This window comes from Ambystoma mexicanum, chromosome 8 (assembly GCF_040938575.1).
Source record: "Ambystoma mexicanum isolate Mex_15411 chromosome 8, UKY_AmexF1_1, whole genome shotgun sequence".
In the NCBI taxonomy this organism is placed as follows: Eukaryota; Metazoa; Chordata; class Amphibia; order Caudata; family Ambystomatidae; genus Ambystoma; species Ambystoma mexicanum.
Window position 1 is genome coordinate 176,179,880 of NC_090929.1, and position 11,048 is coordinate 176,190,927.

Genomic DNA, 11,048 nt, shown 5'->3' on the forward strand with positions numbered 1-11,048 from the left:
CGCTGCTTCCGCACTGTGAATACTAGAGGGAGGCATACAATCGGAGGGGGTTTTCAGGCCAGATTAATTCGCTGTTGTTTCAAATACTTCATTCTGGAAGAATTGTAGAAGATGTTATTTGAATTTGGCTCAAAAGTTGCATGAACTCTATTCTAAATTTAAAACTGTCATGATTATTTGTGGTAACATAACCCAAGCCTTTGTTGAGTAAAGCTATTTCCGACGAGGTTGGAATATAGCTTGATCGATTCACTACGAGGTTTGATGACTTCTTGTTGTCATGCCTACAGCACGTTCACCCAACCTTGTGCTCCTTCCCGACCATGTCCCAGACCGGGTACTAGCTCTCATGTTAAATCACTCTCCATTTCCCCCCCATGAAATCAGATCTTCTGCTGGTGGGAGGAGTTGGGGAGGCCATTGGAGAAAATGTCAGGTAAGGGGTCACCGCCTTTATCTCAAGTGGCGACTCCCCTGGCGTATGTCCTCAATGCACAATCGGGCCACCTCTGGCAAACCACTAGGGGCATCAAATGTGCACAATACCCGGACCTTCACCGAACCACGTGTTACGGCTTCCGCCACTCCCCAACAACAGACAGATCCATTACCTTATCATGGCACGCCACCCGCGGTAACGGCCACGCCTCTTTGGGCCACCGCATTTTCATTGGATCCAGCAACGCTCAAGCCTCCACTGACAAACGCAGTGGTCACGTGACACGTAACGCTTCCTTAGTAATCATGTGACATGTCTCCGGGTATTTAAGGAGCTCCAGAATGCTATACGACGCTTCTCAACTGTTTGTTTACGCCATTTTGGAGCCTCCTCTTCGAGCGACTGTTTTTTTGACCACGGACTACGTATTACGGATTCCTCAGCTTTCCCTTTTTTTTTTGGTACTTTGTTTGGTCTCCATTGGACTCTTGGAATTACAGACCACGGACCATCCCTCGGATCATCTTTAGTCTACTCCTTTGGCAAAGTCATACCCAGACTCACTGTTGATAACTTGATGCTCCAACTTCCATTCTCCAGGAGCATCCTACTCAGGTGGTTTCCAGTGTGGCATTCCGTCTCCTCCTTTGGCCTCCGTGATCTCAGCCCACTGAGGGAACAGGCATTACCCCATCGTTTAGGCTTTCCATCCAGTGGTTCTTGGTAGGTGTCATTCTCCTTTGGGTAATACTGTATAGTTCTGCCTTGTGTGTTCCTCGTCTTACCTGTTCCTTTTCCTTTACAGAAGTCATCTGGACCACGCATGTATCTTGTTTCTCCACCTGTGGCCCTAATCCTCGAACAGCAAGTGACTATTTTCTTGTTGTTGGTGGCTTCGGGACAGAGGTATTCTTGTTCCTCGCGACCATCAAGTCTTGACAGATTGAGAAGCCTTTTTGTCGCCCGGAACATGGATCCTTCTGGTTCAGACCCAGTGACTCCTCTAGTCCAAGCTATTTCGGTTCTGCTGGCAGATATGATTGCTGCCACAGCGGCGATTCACCAACGCCTTGATACAATTCAGAGTGAACGCCATGCCTTGCCTGCTGATCCCGAATTTGGGGATCCTGAACCTACGCCCAGCAGTTCCCAGACTCCACCACCTGCATCCACTCAAGTCATTGTCCCTGCCCCGTTCCCACTGGCTGCACCTGAGAAGTTCCATGGAGATCCCCGCAAGTTTGAGAACATTCCTCAATCAATGCAAACTCACTTTTTGTGTAGAACCCAATCCTTTCCCGACTCAACAACCAAAGCAGCCTTCGCCTTGTCACATTTGAGCAGAATAGCCGCTACCTGGGCCAATCCATTGTTAGAAGAAGATAATCCAGCTTTGTATGATTTCGATCTACTCCTCTCAGGGATGACGAAAGTATTTGATACACGGCACAAAGCTCAGTCACGCGCTCTGGAGTTACTAAACCTAACACGGGAAAACGTCACTCATTGATTACATCACCAGATACAATCAATTGGCTGTGGAGACCTCCTGACCTGAAAATAAGAAAGCTGTTGCATTCTACAAAGGTTTGAGTGATGCTATGAAGGATGCTTTGGTGGTGGTACCATCATTACCCTCCCAATATCAAGATCTTGTCGATCGGGCCCTCCAAGTGGACGCCGGACGTGCTGAAAGAAAAACAGAGTCGAGTTTTTCTTCAGGCAGGTCGGTTGTACCTGAGTCTCAAGTAGAACCAATGCATATAGGGGGGGTTTGCAGCCCTATTACGTCTGCAGAGAGAAAACGTAGAAGGACCGAGAACGCCTGTTTCTACGGCGGCCTTAACGGCCATTATGTCAGGGAATGTCCTAGACACCTCCGACTCTAGTCTCCAGGTTTTCGGAAAGCTCGCCCTTAAACATGGGGGTACGGGCGAGCTCAGACCAGACCCCCACCATGACTATGCCTACTATTCTATCAAACAAACCCATTATGGTTCAGGCTGTCCTGTCTGTCTTATACCCCTGACACGTTTCACACGGTGCAGATTGTTGTTGACTCGGGTGCTACAGGGAACTACATTGATAACGAATTAGCCATTTCCTTGAATCTTCCTTTACAGTCTAAAGCCCGACCAGAACCAGTGCAAGCAGTGGATGGCACGGCCTTAATATCAGGTCCTATTCGCCAACAAACTGCTCCCTTATGTCTGGCACTTCAAGAGAATCATAGAGAGCTAGTTACCGTCGATCTGATAGCCACACCACAATTTGGCATCATTTTAGGAATCCCTTGGCTTAGGCTTCATAATCCTGTGATTGATTGGGCTTCCAGCAATCTGTTTTTTTAATCAACATATTGTCAATCCATGTGTCTCACTCCTCTGGGGAATGAGACTTTGCCTTTTCAGTTATTGGGCGGGGTAGCACAACTCACCCTGGATGAGGTTCCTCCCATGCACGTACATATTTAACAACACATAGTGGGTTCTTTGGTTTCTGGGATTCCTGCAGAATATACGGAATACCATGACGCCTTTGATAAAGCTTGTGCAGCGAACCCCCCCCCCCTCATAGATCCTATGACTGCCCCATCAACTTGGTTCCTGATGCAGAGATGCCAAAAGGGAGAATTTACTCCTTAACAACCTCGGAAGAACAGATATTGAAAGAGTATATACAAAGCGCATTGAAATTGGGCCACATACTATCTCCCCTGCCTCAAGTCCTATCTTTTTTGTCCCGCAATGGGAGAGAGACCTACGTCCATCCATAGATTATCGGCGCTTGAATGCCATCACCATAAAAAAAACATATCCTATTCCCCTGATAGGCCCACTGTTAGACCAATTAACCCACGCATCGGTGTACACCAAGTTAGACCACAGGGGAGCATACAATTGGATTCGGGTACACAAGGGAGATGAGTGGAAGACGGCTTTTTGTACACATTACGAGCTGTACGAAAATACCGTCATGCCCTTCGGTTTATGCAACGCGCCCGATACGTTCCAACGTTTTATGGATGACATATTCAGTGATATCCTTGATACATTCGTGGTCATTTGCTTAGATGACATTTTGATCTTCTCAGCATCCATGCAAGAACACGTGGGACATGTAAGAGAAGTCCTTTCACGTCTTTGTTCACATTCACTTTATGCTAAAGCCAGAGAAGTGCTTGTTTCATGTCCAGGAGGTGGATTTGTTGGGGTTTCACATATCTCCAAGTGGGCTATCAATGAATGACTCCAAGATCTGTGCGGTGTTAGACTGGCCGGTGCCCAATTCTGTCAAAGCCCTACAGTCCTTTCTTGGTTTCGCCAATTTTTATAGACGGTTTATTTCGAGTTTTTCTGACATTACAGCCCCTCTTACAGCTCTTACTAGTCCACGGGTACCCTTTCTCTGGACCAATATACACCAAGAAACATTTGACAGACACAAAAAACGCTGTTACCTCAGCCCCCATTCTTCAGCTTCCAAATCCAGAGCAGCCATTCATAGTGGTGGCTGATGCCTCCTCCTTTGCTAAAGGGGCTGTTCTATCCCAGAAATGTCCTACCACGGGCTCCTTACACCCTATTGCTTTCCATTCACGCAAATTTAACACCTCTGAGCTACATTACACAGTTACGGAGAAAGAACTCCTGGCCATCAAGGAAGCATTCACTATCTGGAGACATCATCTTCTTGGAGCCGCTCATCAGGTTGTTGTTTTCACCGATCATAGGAATCTACAGGATCTTGTCTCCATGAAGTGTGTAAACAGTAGACCGGTCCAATGGCATTTATGATTTGCGGCCTACGACTTTGTCACCAAACATAGGCCAGGCACCACGCACCAGAAAGCTGACGCCCTCTCTCGATCTCCTGGAGGCATCCCACTCCCATGTTTCCCAGACACGGTGCTTGAGAAAACACCGACTCCTGATCTCTTGACCTCTATTCGACAATGGGTGTCATCCAATCCTGACCAGTTGAATGACTGGGGTTTGACCCTACTTGAAGGTCTTCCGTATTGTCAAGAAAAGTTGTTCTTACCTACACCGGATACACGCAATTTGGAATGGTCCCACGATTCCCCTTTAAATGCCCATCTGGGCCAGAGGCGTACTCTCGGACTATTACAGAGATGCTGTTGGTGGCCCACTACGAGAAAAGATGTAGATGCTTATGTTAACACTTGTTCTGTCTGCGCCCAGTGTAAGGCTAGAAAAGGCCGCCCCCTTGGGCTACTACATCCACTTCCAGTACCACCCCGTCCGTGGCATACCCTTACCATGGAATTTGTCACAGACCTACCAAAGGGTTGGATACGGTGTGGGTAGTGGTAGATTCGTTTACCAAAATGGCCAGTTTTGTTCCATGTTCTAGTCTTTCTACAGCCCCCACGTTAGCTGACATGTTCTTTAAGGAAGTATTTTGTTTCTTTGGTCTGCCCACAGTCCTCATATCAGATCATGGCACACAGTTCACGTCTAAATTCTGGAAAGCCCTTACTAGCCTCATTGGTATTGACGTCCGTTTCTCCTCATCTTACCATCCTGAAACAGACAGAGAGAGTGAATCAGGTCATGGAGCAATACTTGCGTTGTCTCACCCTCCAGCACCAGCAGTCTTGGCACCAGTTACTGCCTTTGGCGGAATTTGCCTACAACAATGCCCCACACTCTTCCGTGGGTACCTCCCCTTTCTTCGCTATGTATGGTCAACATCCCTGTACTCTGCCTATCCCTGACCTCGCCTCTCTTTCAGTCCCCGCTGCTATTGCCTGTGCTCGCAATTTGTCCCTGCAACATTCCCAAACCATGACCCATCTCCTCGAGGCGCAGGAGTCTGAGATTGGCGGCCAATAAGAAACGCGCCCCAGCGCCTTCCTATACTCCAGGTGATAGAGTGTGGCTATCCACTAGGCACTTGCATCTTTCAGGATCACGTAAAGTTTTGCCTCGGTTTGTGGGTCCTTACACGGTCTTGAAGGTCGTAAATCCAGTGGCTATTAGGTTGGCTGTACCCTCTTCTTGGCGCATCCACCCTGTGTTCCATACCCCTCTGTTAAAACCTTGTCTCCCTGCTTCTAGGTTGTTGTCTCCCCCTTCTCCGGTTTCAGTTGGCGGGGTTGAAGAATATGAGGTTAGTGCCATCCTGGGTTCCCGTATTTCTAGGGGTCATTTGTATTACCTGGTGGACTGGTTGGGTTTTGGTCCTGAGGAACGGTCTTGGGAGTTGGCTACGAATGTCCATGCCCGCCGTTTGGTCTCCCGGTTTCATCGTGACTATCCGTCCTGCCCATGGGGTCGTGGGCCTTTGGGGGTGAGGGGGTAGATTCTGTCATGCCTACAGCACGTTCATTCACCCAACCATGTGCTCCTTCCAGACCATGTCCCAGACCGGGTACTAGCTATCACGTTAAATCACTCCATTCCCCCCCCCCCCCCATGAGATCAGATCTTCCGCTTATTTTTTATTTATTTTATTTAGTATTTTGGTTCAGACAAAGTACAAACCTTTCACTTCATACAAAAACATAAAAGAATAAGAGAAGAAAGTAAAAAGTTAAAATCAACATTCTCATACAAGTAAAAATAACCTTTAGAGCAAATTCCATGAAAACATCACATCAAAGGGGGGTAAATGTTCAATAACGCTATCATCAAAAGTCTGATATTTTTTTTCAGTAACAGGGCGAGGAAGCCAGTTAGAGCCAGTATCCGGGTCTGTCCCTGGCCAACCATCATGCTAGACCACACAAGTTGGTTGACATTTTTTATTCCCAGGTTATTTTCCCTTTCTTTTTGCAGAGCTGGTTAATCAGCTACCAAATGCTTGATAGTTTCTATGGTAGCCAATTTCTTACAAAATCTACAGCTCTGGTTGCTCGTCGCCAGCCCCCATTTGCTCGCCCTTTCTAAAGTCGGATTTGGTTAAGCCTAAAACGCAGGTAATTTATCCTGCGTTTAGGACAAGGGAATATATGAATGTACTTGGGGAGCTGCTCTCTTTTTGTGAGAAATGTACTGTATTCGACATACGTGTAAGTCCCCACTTACAGGAGATCACCCAGTCATATTTATGTAGTTTGTTCCTAACGGTGGCCGCATTATAACAAAGCTCTTCTTTTGATGATGACCCTATCAAGGTAAGTATTTAATTCATTTGTTCCTTGAATTTAGTAATGGAGGCCCCGGAGGCTCTGGTTTGCTCCACCCCCCCCCCCCAAACACTGGTAGAGAGAAGTCGCTGGCGGATTTAATAATTGTGCGTATTCTGCCATGTTCTTCCATTTGGTTCTAGGCCCCAATGAAAGCAGCCCGAACTCTTGCCTTATTACAGCGTTCGGGATCGACATGGACAACCCCCGTGTTTTTTTAAGCAGCATTACCTGGATGGTATTAAGGAAATCCCCCCCCCTCCCCAGCTCAAAGAGGCACAGACTCAAGCCATAAAGTAAGATGGCCTTCACAGTGGAAAGATAATATTGAAGTTGAGGGTTGAGCAAGATGTGACACAGAGTTGCGCATATACCCTCTTCATTTTGGTCAGCAGAGGCAGGTTTTTGCCCCTAATCAGGAGTTTCCAACTCTCCTTGGAATGTGTTTTGGTGACATGGTAACCAAGATACTTAATGGATTCCACTCTTTCAAGGGAGATACCACCCACCCTCCATGTCATAGTTTTCGGGGTTCTCTTGTCCATGAAGAGAATAACCTACCTTTGACTTCTGGCCATTAACGCTGAGGTTATTCTCAACTGCATATTCAACAAGTGTCAACTTCCTCTGGAGACCCATCGGTGTCAGATCAAACAAGACCACATCGTCGGCAAAGACAATGCAGTCTAATATCACTGAGCCCAGCCTCGCAGGATTGGTAGTACCCTCCCCCCCCCCCCCCCCGCCCGATCCCAGACACAAATCAAGTCAGCAAGGTAGAGGTTGAAGAGGGTGGGGGCCACCACACAGCCCTGCTGCAAAACATGCGTAGCAATGGGGTCCGTCATGGCTCCCTCCCAAGTCAACCTCACTCTTGACGGTTGAGTCTGTGTGCAGCAGAGCCAGCATCTGCACCAACTTTCAAGGGAAATTCATAGCCAGCTATTTCTTCCAAAGCCTTGCTCTGCAAACTGTGTCGAAGGCACTGTCTATTGATGCCATGTAGACAGTCCCTACCTTGTTTTCTTTGACAGCTGCTAAGAGGTGTGACATGACAAAGGCGTTCAAGGAAGTTACCATGCCGGTACGAAACCCAATCTGAAACTGGGAATACAAGTCCTTGGATGTTATATAAGTCCCTTGAGCTCCCTTAGCAGGAGAGTTCCAAAAATCTTACTGGCAGAATCCATCAAGGCTATTGGTCTAAACTTTTTAGGTTCTCTCCTGTCCCCCTGTTTGTGTATAGGGATAATTAGGGATTCTCTCCCATGTGTCTGGGACTGCAAGCGTCCTGCTCATAGTTGAACAGGTCTCTCAGAGGGCCGGGCCAAGCTTCTGTATTGGATTTGATCAGGGCTGGCGGTATGTTGTCTGGGCCCGAAGCCCTTGAAGGTTTGGCTCTATCAATTGCCCATAAGATGTCCTCAGTCTGCCACTGAAGAACCCCTTGTGGCGGGTCCATCATGCTTGGGTTAAATAAATTCTCCTCATCCGGGGGCATGGTGTATTTTAGTGATGTACTCTGCACATTCCTGGGCAGTGATGTTGCACTTCACGGAATTGTGCACCCCATTCGTTACTCCCCCCAGAATTTTCAAGAAGTTGGCCGTATCTTTCTGGATAAAGGTCTTGATCAACTTTTGATTTTTGGTCAATCAACCTTTCCCTGCCAATCGGTCTCAGGGTTATTTTGTGGAGGCACACTATTCTTTTCTTGTCTGCCCTATAGGTGGAATTGACGGAAGGTGTTTTAAGTAGGGTTCTAATGGCTGCCGTCTTTGCCTGTTTCACCATTTGTCTTCAGTTGTTTAAAGTTAACGCCTTCTTGGTATTTAAAATCTTCTTTGGACTACGGGAATGCCTTCTCGTGATTGTAATCAAGATCTTTTTTCATTCTTCTAATTCTTTTCTTTGTGGTATAATCCTTAGTCTGTCATTTCTGTTTTGATTAATCTAATTTAGTAAGCTTAATCACTATTTTGTCTACCATCCACTTGGCTGTGTCTATAATCCGGATCACTCGAATCTCATCCGCATTTATTTGCCACATAACTCCATTGGAGTCTGAATTCCATATTATCCAAAAACCACCTAGGTTCATTATGCACGATTCAGCCTTAGGGTAATGTACCATTCCTTAAATATTCCAATAAGATTCATTGGTGCAATTCCATTCCATCTATTTTCATTTGGGTGAATTCATCCCAATTCGTAAGATTCATGGTATTATTTGGATCTGTACTGTCGCCAAACAGTGACTCGTTACCCAATAGTTCCGTGACATACTGATCATCGTAGCATAGGCATTTGTCCGCTGCCATGTTTCCTATGATTTGTTCCATCCAGAATCTGTGATAGCCAATAATCTCACGACTTAGTAGCCGTACTGAAAACCATCACAAACTGTTAGAGATTCCAGGAACTTTTGTTTTTGCAGCAGGCAAGGTGCCCACGGCATTTAACACCTTTTTGTATACTTGAAACTTGCTTGGACTGCTCATATAGGAATAAGTTTGTTTTGCTCATGAAATCTTATTAACAAGTTAGTACTGTGAACGTCAATTCATAAAACAGTTATCCCTCTTAAATTCAATAAACAGCAACATCACAATTTGAACTGCATACAATTCATCATGTCAATTCAACATACTTCAAAATCACTTTTTTTCTATTTTTTTTAATTAAAATGATATAGTTTATACATAAACATTTCATTTGAATTGCATAAGACGTTTCTCGTTGTTTACAGAATACAGGATGAAACACAGAAAAAAAAAATCAAGAAAGGTCACTTTAAATAACTTAAGTAAGCTCCAAAATATTGGCTAGAAATTGTGCTAATGTGTATATCAGTTTGTTATTTTGTCCTTTGAGGAGTTTTAGCCATCTGGTGTCGCCTTGTTCTTGTTGTTGGGAGATCTTAAATAAGTCTCAAAAAAAGGTTTCTCTTGTCGGCTAGCGCAGGGCATATCATAATTAGATGGTTAAGAGACTCAGGTATATCTTTGTTCTTGCAAAAATGACAGAAATGTTCCCCTTTCAGTAAATATCAAATTTCAGATAGTCTTTGTCTGGTAGGTAGGATATTTAATCGCATTTTCATGCAAATTGTGCGTATAGTTCGGTCCGGAAAAAGTTCCAAGTAATGTGGAAGTTCATGCAATGCTCGTATGTCAATTGGGCATTGTAGGTTCATTGAGTCGCATGCCTTCTCTGCTATTGTTTTGGACCAATCATTGCGCTGCAGCTTGATACACGCTGTGGGCGATTTTATCAGCATTTCATCCGTAATATCTTCCTTTGCCATTTGGTTGAACAGTTCAGTCTTCCATGTTTTCAAGATGGTATTATTCATTGCATGTGGAGTTATTTTAAGGATTTGCATCGCTGGAATAGGATCTTCATTTATGACCTTACGCAGAAGATCAAACTGCTTCCAGCGAACTATTGAGGCTAGTGATTGTAAGGCTACCTCAAACCGGATTTTAGTCATAGGGTAATTCCTTGGCAGCTGTAAAATTTTCCTCCAGAATAATGCTTCTAGCTTTTGCCAATTTATGTTGGTAGCAGTGATCATAGCGTCGCTACCATAAGTAATAATGGGAATTACCTTGTGACGGTAAAACGCTATGATTGATTGGTTTCGCATGTAGCATCACACCTTGGCGTGCCAGAATTTGGATTTTACCTTCCAGAGTAGTCACCCAGGCTGTTGCTTCCTTTTGTTGATTTAATAATACGCCAAGATATTTAAAGGAGGTAACTGTGTCCAATGCTTTTTTGTCTAGTATAAAGTTTGCTGGCTTGTTTCGGTTAGATGTCTTGTGATAATTAGTTAGTGCCATGATTTTGTTTTTTTTGTTATTAATCTGGAGTTCGTTATTGATCATGTATGATTCTGTCATAAGTAAATTCTCCTGTAGTCCAGAGGGCGTTTTCTCTAGGAGTACAATGTCGTCGGCATACATAAGGTATGTAATCGGGAGTGAATTTATCTTCGGCGGGTTGAGAGTAGCAGGGTTGATATTTATGGAGTAGTCAGCAGTATAGAGGTTGTAAAGTGTCGCTGCTAAGGGCAACCCTGTTTTAGGCCGTCCATGGTCTTATGGGCTCGGTGGTGGTTCCTTCTTTCGTTAGCCTGATCGAAACTGTAGTGTTGGAATATAATAGTTTGATTGGTTCGCTAATTTCTGGAGGGCAGTTCCATTTGGCAAGTTTTTTCCACAAGATGGACCTGTTCATGGCGTCAAAAGCCATGTGCAGGTCTATGAACGCAGCATAGACAGACACGTTGTTTCTAATGGCTTAGTGTTTTAACAAATTTAAGATTAGGAGATTCACATTAGTTCCCACATTAGGGGTGAAGCTGGTTTGCCGACTGTCAAATCGGTTTGAGGCTTTCGCCCAGGTAGTCAGTTTTTGGAGAAGGTATGAGGCAAACAATTTTCCCAATGG